This window comes from Salvelinus sp. IW2-2015, linkage group LG18 (genome assembly GCF_002910315.2).
Source record: "Salvelinus sp. IW2-2015 linkage group LG18, ASM291031v2, whole genome shotgun sequence".
NCBI classification, from domain to species: domain Eukaryota; kingdom Metazoa; phylum Chordata; class Actinopteri; order Salmoniformes; family Salmonidae; genus Salvelinus; species Salvelinus sp. IW2-2015.
Window position 1 is genome coordinate 62,827,098 of NC_036858.1, and position 9,404 is coordinate 62,836,501.

The following is a 9,404-nucleotide window of genomic DNA, read 5'->3' on the forward strand; positions in this document are numbered from 1 at the left end:
CACACACACACAAAGCTAACATATACACACAGAACTAAGTAAACCTAATGGTCTGCCTCTTGACTTGCCATATTGATGAATGAGATGTTTGTGCAGGTAACGGGCGGGGGGGGGGGGCGTGGGAAATAAGGCCATAGCCGGACATAATGTTTGTCTAGAGGTGTGTCCACAGACAGGATGATCTACAAGGTGAGCTGTTTTGGTGAAACTCAGCTGAGAACACCTTTTGATAATAGCCAGGCATTGGTGTGTTCTGTATCTGAGTAAACAAGTGAGTGTGTCCATCTGTTATGACTAGGTGTGCTAAACCTGACTATACTGCACGAGGCAGTATGATTATTGTCTGACCACCTCCCTCAGGCTGTGTGTTGATTCCAGTTGTTCATTAACAGGTGAGTTAGGAAAGCACACGTGAGTTGCCAAATCTAAGAGGAACAAAGCAGGTGTGTAAATCCACATATCTTTTTTTTTAAACAAAGCAGTCAAGAGATTTCATAGTCATTACATTTAAGAAACATTGGGACATTCTGGGAACTACATTTTCAAACTGGAAAAAGTGTCTGGACTGAATGGAACATATGAAAGGAATATAGCGTCAGAATATTGAGATATTTGGAATACAGAATCAAAAGGGGTGACAAGTAACAAGTTAGTTTTTACTTTTTGGAATTAGTAGAACATTTCTGGCAATTGGATTTTGCCAACCCACAGCTCAAATGCCTTGTAATTGAACATCTCAACAGAATTGACAAGAGAACAAGTCGTCGAGGCTGGAAAATCCAGACTCACTTTGTGAAAAGTTGGAACAGTCCTCAGAATGGCTTATAGAGGTTTGTCACTGTGGGTCTGCTGGCTGGTGCTGATCGTAGGACGATGCGAGGCGACCTACCCACCCTGTCTGGATGGGATTATGATGAACGTGGTTCTGCTGGATGACGACATCTCTCCCTGGAGTATGAAGTTTGTCCGTGGTGCTGTGGAGCGTGCGATACAGCACAACGCTGAACTCACCTGCTGTCCAAATGGTAAATGGAATCATAGTTGTACAACTGTAAATGAATAGTGAGATTACACAAGGTTGCTGGTTCATGTCCAACCGCGGCTGATCCCCCTTAATTGGTAGTATGCAAGCACTTATAGGGCAGGCTATAAAACAACACCAACATAGGTTTGCAGGGGTATTCAACCAGGGTACTGCAGGGAGTTTGCTAAATACACTCACTGGAGCATAGCCGCTGGAGGTAGGGGTGCAGAGCCCTAATAAATCAGAATCATGAAAGAATAATAATATAATTTTCACAAAAGTAATGTAAAGGGGGCCTTTACATCAAAAAGTGCAAAGTTTTGGGCAAAGACACAAACATCTTGATCAAATAACATGGGAACAACCATTTTTTGTGCAGTATTAATTCACCATCCTTACAAACCACTTAATGTAAATGTACATTACTGTATAGTACATAGGCTGGTCATCTAGGTTTGTACCTGTAGACTTTCCATCACCATGAAGAAAAACAATGCACAATACAGTACTTGAGTACATTGAGACATCAAGTGGTTTGTGATGATGTGATGTGATGGTGTGGCTCAGTTGGTAGAGCATGGTGCTTGCAATGTAAGGGTTGTGGGTTCCATTCCCACATGGGACCAGTATGATAATGTTGCTCTGGTTCAATGAATAGACCATTTCAGTTTTCACATATAAATAAATTGCATTTGCAAAGAATTTCCACAAGGATTATCAGATTAACTGTTTTGTACAGATAATTTTCACACTCAAGTTACAAATGATTCGTAAACACTCAAAAACATTTAGTAATTTTTTTAAAACACAAAAGTAGTGCACTGGGCCTTTACTAGTCCTGTATTAGCGGCTTCAGTGCGGGCAAAAATCCCCCCCACCCCTCGCACCCCACCCAACTACTTCCTGCAGCTATGCATATGAGCATCTGACATAGTACCAGTCGCAGCAATGCCGCTGGCTGCTGAGTTCTTGAATCTCGATTATATTTTTGCCAACACATTGCTAACCTTTGTTTTAACCAGCTAACAGCTGCATTAGTGAACATGTGTTTGGAGATACCGTTGTAGTTAAAAATAAAATAAAAGATATTGGTCGCATACACATATTTTTAAATGCTATTTGTTATGCTGGTGAATGAGGACCCAAAAGCGACTTAATAGAAACAGAGTCTTTATTCCAGTCTTAAACAAAATAATGATTCTCCTGGAATAAATTCATAGTAAATCCAAAACAGGAAACTGAAATCCTTCTCAGTAGAGAGGAACGACTGGAGACGCGACCACAGACTGCAGGTCGCTTCAGGAGGGCACAGCCGTAGCTGACATAGACACTGCTCACACGCAGCATCTGAAGAAGGCAAAAACACGACAGGGCGGAACAAGGACACAGAACAGCAAACATCAAACAAGAATCGACAAGACAGAAGCGGAAAACAGAGGGAGAAATAGGACTCTAAATCAGAGGGCAAAATAGGGACAGCTGTGAAAGAGTAAATGAGGTAGTTTAGGAGATGAGAAACATGCGGGAGCAGGAACGGAACGATAGAGAGAGAGAGCGAGAGAGGGAGAGAGGAAGGGGGAGAGAGAGGGATAGAAGAGGAAAGAACCAAATAAGACCAGCAGAGGGAAGCACAGGGACAAGACATGATGATCAAAGACAAACATGACACTATTAGTCTATGTTAGAGTTTACACTTCTTCCAATTTATAATGTGGGACTGGGGTGGTTGATTCCCAAATCTATTAATAATTTTTTTTTGATTACTTGTCCTTGCCATTATCATTCACCAGATGATAAGAGAAGACGTGGGGAAAATAAGTTTTGCTAACTAATAGTAGGTGTTCCTGGGTTGCTGGTTTGCCAGTTAGCCTGGGCAGGGGTCCCTGAGCAAGAAAAGGTTGAAGAGCCCTGGTTTATAAGGATATCCTAGTCTGTGTTTATAGCTGTCATCGAGTGTTGATGTTCTTTGGCTGAATCACTATCTGTGGGTCCACAATCTGTGTTTTATCATTACGGTGTATTGCCGTTGTCTTTGCCAAGGAGTGAAGCGCAACCTGACTGCCAACTTTCGAGGGCTCGAGACTAGTTTGTACAGCAAGAAAGGCTGCCGAAGCAGCACCTGTGAGGTGGTGGAGACCGTGAAGAACCTAACTGTGAGTGTTAACCAACTCACACACGCACCACAGAAACACACATACACACACTGTGTCGCTGAAATATTCACATATCTAAGCTGCTTCTCCTCCTTTAGAGGACAGGGAGGTGGGCTGTGCTCTGCTGGGGCCCACCTGCACCTATTGCAACGTTTCAGATGGTTGAGTAAGTGTTGATTTGATATGATTTGTGTTGTGTTGTCGTGACACCCTATCCCTTTCTATCCTTTTACTTACCTCTATATACAGTGGGAGGAACAAGTATTGGATACACTGCCGATTCTGCATGTTTTCCTACTTACAAAGCATGTAGAGGTCTGTAATTTGTTATCATAGGTACACTTCAACTGTGAAGACGGAATCTTAAAACAAAAATCCAGAAAATCACATTGTATGATTTTTAAGTAATTAATTTGCATTTTATGCATGACATAAGTATTTGATACATCAGAAAAGCAGAACTTAATATTTGGTACAGAAACCTTTGTTTGCAATTACAGAGATCATACGTTTCCTGTGTTCTTGACCAGGTTTGCACACACTGCAGCAGGGATTTTGGCCCACTCCTCCATACAGACCTTCTCCAGATCCTTCAGTTTTTGGGGCTGTCGCTGGGCAATACGGACTTTCAGCTCCCTCCAAAGATTTTCTATTGGGTTCAGGTCTGGAGACTAGGCCACTCCAGGACCTTGAGATGCTTCTACGGAGCCACTCCTTAGTTGCCCTGGCTGTGTGTTTCGGGTTGTTGTCCATGCTGGAAGACCCAGCCACGACCCATCTTCAATGCTCTTACTGAGGGAGGAGGTTGGTTGGCCAAGATCTCGCGATACATGGCCCCATCCATCCTCCCCTCAATACGTGCAGTCGTCCTGTCCCCTTTGCAGAAAAGCATCCCAAGAATGATGTTCCACCTCCATGCTTCACGGTTGGGATGGTTGTTCTTGGGGTTGTACTCATCCTTTCTTCTTCCTCCAAACACAGCGAGTGGAGTTTAGACCAAAAAGCTCTATTTTTGTGCTCATCAGACCACATGACCTTCTCCCATTCCTCCTCTGGATCATCCAGATGGTCATTGGTAAACTTCAGACGGGCCTGGACATGCGCTGGCTGAGCAGGGGACCTTGCGGTGCGCTGCAGGATTTTAATCCATGACGGCGTAGTGTGTTACTAATAGTTTTCTTTGAGACTGTGGTCCCAGGCTCTCTTCAGGTCATTGACCAGGTCCTGCCGTGTAGTTCTGGGCTTATCCCTCACCTTCCTCGTGATCATTGATGCCCCACGAGGTGAGATCTTGCATGGAGCCCCAGACCAGGGTGATTGACCGTCATCTTGAAACTTCTTCCATTTTCTAATAATTGCGCCAACAGTTGTGCCTTCTTCCAAGCTGCTGCCTATTGTCCTGTAGGCCATCCCAGCCTTGTGCAGGTCTACAATTGTATTCCCTGATGTCCTTACACGCTCTCTGGTCTTGGCCATTGTGGAGAGGTTGGAATCTGTTTGATTGAGTGTGTGGCAGGTGTCTTTTATACAGGTACAAGGTTCAAACAGGTGGCAGTTAATTACAGGTAATGAGTGGAGAACAGGAGGCTTCTTAAAGAAAAAAACTAACAGGTCTGTGAAGCCGGAAATTCTTACTGGTTGGTAGTTGATCAAATACTTATGTCATGCAATAAAATGCAATTAATTACTTAAAAATCATACAATGTGATTTTCTGGTTTTGTTTAGATTCCGTCTCTCTCACAGTTGAAGTGTACTATGATACAAATTACAGACCTCTACATGCTTTGTAAGTAGGGAAAAACCTGCAAATTGTCAGTGTCTCAAATACTTGTTCTCCCCACTGTATCTCTCTCACTTGTATCCCAAACCAATTACTCTTGTAAGTCACATTCTAATAACAGAAAAATTCTTTTAAAAAAGTTATCCCACTCCCTGTGGTATTGTCTGTCTGGTCTGTCTGTCTGTTCTGTCTGTCTGGCTCTGTCTGTCTGTCTGTCTGTCTGTCTGTCTGTCTGTCTGTCTGTCTGTTCGTCTGTCTGTCTGTCGTCTGTCTGTCTGTCTCTGTCTGTCTCTGTCTGTCTGTCTCTCTCTCCACTCTCTCCGCCTCTCTCTCGCTCTCTCTCTCTCCCTCTCTCCCTCTCTCTCTCTGTGTCTCCTTTCCCTCCCTCCCCTCCCTCCCTCCTCCCTCCCTCCTCCCCCCCTCCCTCCCTCCCCCTCCTCCCCTCCCCCCTCCCCCCTCCCTCCTCCTCCCTCCCTCCTCCCTCCCTCCCCCCTCCTTCCCTCCCTTCCCCTCCCTCCCTCCCTCACTCTCTCTCCTCTATCTATGTGTCAGTCTTGAGGTTGGTCTGGAACTCAAAATGCCCATCATCTCAGCAGGCAGCTTTGCTCTGTCCTGTGACTACAAAGAATACCTGACTCGCATACTTCCCCCCGCACGCAAGATCTCCACCTTCTTTACCAAGTTTTGGGACTTCAACAATGATATCAAACCCAAGTGTGTCCACAGCCTCCCTCTACTAAGAAGCAGGAGAACACTGAGGACTGCTTCTGGTGAGTGAGTCACTTGTGWGTCGCATGTGAGTTCCTTTTGAGTCACAGGTGTCCTGACTTGTTTGTGAATTCTTTTAAGTGTAATTATGATGGAAAAGGGTGACGGTGGATATGAATTAGACATGTGATTCTGTATGCTAATCTAATGGACACTTAGATGACTTTGAGATKATTTATTTGTGTTTATTATATTTGCTTAGATGTGATGTTGATCCTGATGTCATGGTATCTGCCCATCCCTCTCCAGGTATATCAATGCACTGGGTACAGCTTCAGCCCACTTTTCCTTACACATCAAAAAAACAAACATCATAAGCAAAGCAGAGGACCTTAGAAAGGAATTAAGCTCCAAAAATAGGACAAGCAATTGTAAGTAAGCCCACAACATCTAACAAATCGGGAGCATTTACACATACTGTAGATAGGGCAGTGAACAGATACCAACAGTCTCCATTTCTAACATACTGTAGATAGGGCAGTGAACAGATACCAACAGTCTCCATTTCTATTTCATTGACTCTCTCCTCTTCACTGTGCAGTGTTCATAGTGTGTGGGACACCAGAAGATATCGTGGACCTGAAGAATGGAACTATAGAGGCTGATCCTAGTGTTGTCTTCATCCTGATCAATCTTTACAAGTTAGTCCTCTCTCTCTCTCTGTGTCTCTGTGTCTCTCCCCCTCTCTCCCTCGTTGTCCTCACCACCTACAACGTGTTCGCTGCTGACTACTCGGTGGGTGGAGGGGTGTGTACGTGTGTGTGCACGTGTGTGTGCACGTGTGTGTGAGAGCATTACAGCTCTTGATTTGGGTCTGGTGAACTGCAATGCTCTCTCACTCCCCAGTCTGTTATTTGTCATTGTGTTTTAATTTTTTCCTTGTAAAAAGTTCAGAAAGGCTTAATATTGTAATCGCCATGCTTCAGGGAGTGTTTGAGAGCACCAGTGTATTCAGTGTCATTGACAATGAACCCATGACTCCACACAGTGATAAGTACTACACCAATAAGTCCTCTATCCCTGCTATGAAGAACGTGTTGGTTCTCACCATGCCCAACACTAGGAACTATACTGTGGACACAGACCTGGGCAACAACGTGATGGTGAGACTCCCTGCTGGGTTGAGGCCCTGTCTATCAATGTACTCTGAGGTGTCCTATTCATCCTATTCCCGATATTGTGKACTACTTTTGACCAGGGCCCAATAAATCTGCCTTCTGTCCAGATGAATGACTACATGGCAGCGTACCATGATGCAGTGCTGATGTTTGGTCAGGTGATGAGGAAGCTCTGGAACAAGCCTGAGTCTGAGCTCAACCCCATGGAGGTAGTCAACATCAACCACTTCAGAAATGTATCCTTTGACGGTAAGAGACCAAGAAGCAACACATCAAGCTGTGTGGTCTGGCCTGGAGATGTGGCCACCTGTGTGTGTGTGTTTTGTGTGTGTGTATATATGTGTGTATTAGTGGTGCGCTGGTCAGCTGTTTGTTCACCCACACGCACCCACAATTGGTAATATCCCATCCACAACCGCCTGGTAAAGTGAAAAAAAGGAGGGTCCCCACCCGACCTTAACCCGCAAATATAGAAAATGCGTTGTAGGCCACAGTCAGACACGGCGGAAACAATTTTTCGACAGTGGGTGCAGGACTTATCTTGCCTAATTTATATATGTTTCTGCTTATAATTTCCGGCATTTTGGTAGGCTATTTGTTAGTCAACTTAGCTATAATTAGATATATGCAGCTTCTCTTCTGTCATTATACTGTATGTTTCCCTAGAAGACTAAATAAACCCTTAATAATTGTAAATTGATAGAATGAATGCTTCAATCTAGTTGACATCGGTAACGTTTTCTCTGTCATCTCTCCTTTTTTGGCAGAGCAAAGACGCTTCAGGGCCGGGGAGAAAATACAATAACAAAAACAAATGGGAAAGATTTTCTGTGCAAAATGTTTGAATGGTTGTAAGAAAAAAGATAATTGAAAACGACCCAAGATTTCAGTTCGGCTTGGATGCATATTTTGTGTGGGTGAAATACTATTAGCTTTTATGATGCTGATAAAGACAGCACCTCTACAGACGGTCCCTAACTGCACATTCACATTCTCTCAAGATACTGATAAAAAKAAATCATATATCCACTCCTGTTCCCAAGTCAAAATTTAGATTTGGTGTGTAATTTTGCTGCAAGAAATGCTTAATTCTGCAGGAATTATTATTAAGGCTATGTGAGAGGTTATAGACCTACGGTTTCCAGATTTTTGGGGGTTAAATTGATTCTACTGGGAGTTATCTTAACCCTCGAGAGAGTGATATGTGCCCTGGAGTTAGTGTTGATAACTGGAGTTCATTGGGATGGAGTACTTTTAACTCCATAAGAGAAACCAGAGACAGGGAGTTAAAACYATCAAGTTATCCATTGATCTGGGAGGGCCCTCATTGTCATATTTCCCAGCATGCTCTGTTGCACAAATTGTTTTGATATCTGTGGTTTTGAACATTGATTGCTTTTGATCTTATGCTACACAAGGATAAGAAATGTAAATCTGTAAGTGGTTGGATTTCAAGCAACCGTTAGTGAGATAGTTGTTCCAGTTTACATGGTGTAGGTAGTCTCCATCATGTGTACTTTTGGTCATACTCTGACAGTTGTATGAGTGATGCAAAAGTGATGCAAAAGTGCTGTCTGTCTTCCTGCAAGTTGGCTTCCAACATACTGTAGGTTGGATATCACATTTCCAACCACCATATGGTGATACATTAAGAAATATTCAAATAAGGCTTTAGACCCTTATAACTCAAAGGAAGTAAACTAAAAGATAAATGTACTCTGTAGTTGACTGTTAATTCAAAAACACAGAAAATGTGTAAAATGGCAAGGGAGTTGATTAAAAACAACACGGAAAAGAGTAAATTGGCAATTGGAGTTAAATTTAAGCAACTCTGATAATGAAAGCAAAAACCTCAATGTAGCCTATAGAGATATAAATTGCATTTTTTTCTCTTYATTCAACCCGCCCGCCACCCACCCGCCTTTCATACACACAATATTTAATGAGTCAACCCACGCATCAATAGTGTGTGTGTTCCCAATCATGTCTGCACAGAAGCACGTGCCCCCTCAGATATTCCTGTTTAATTAACATTTATTATTGTACATTTTTGGTTACTGTTTCTCTGTAATACTATTAGCCACCTATCAGTTTTATGAAATTGGCTTTAGCTAGCCCAGATAGGTTCCCAATCTCCCAACTAGCTACCAAGAAGCCATTTCAGAGGTTCCACTAGATACCACAGCCACAAAGCCAGATTGTAAAAATTCATATATATATATATTTTTTGTCTTAATTTAAGATTAGGTATAAGGTTAGCAGTGTGGTTAAGGTTAGGGTTAAGTTTAGGTTTCGGTTTAAAATCAGATTTTAAGAACAGAAATTGTAGAAATAGGCAGGGTTTAGGACTTTGTGGCTGTAGTAACTAATGATGACCCCATTTCAGTTTATCAATGTAGACTGCAGGAAAAAGCTGTTTCAGGTGTTTGAAAAATGCAGAATTCTCCACCCCTCAGCCATCCTCACGTATTTTGTGCCCCCTCAGATTTTTGGGGTGCATGACGCCCCTGTCTGTGTGTGTGTGTGTGTGTGTGTGTGTGTGTGTGTGTGTGTGTGTGTG

General features: G+C 43.1%; 1 pseudogene; it reads left to right on the top strand.

Moving 5' to 3' along the window:
- Positions 1-243: 243 nt before the first annotated feature.
- LOC111977979 (guanylyl cyclase C-like) overlaps positions 244-9,404 on the top strand; it is a 41,646-nt pseudogene continuing 32,485 nt past the window's right edge.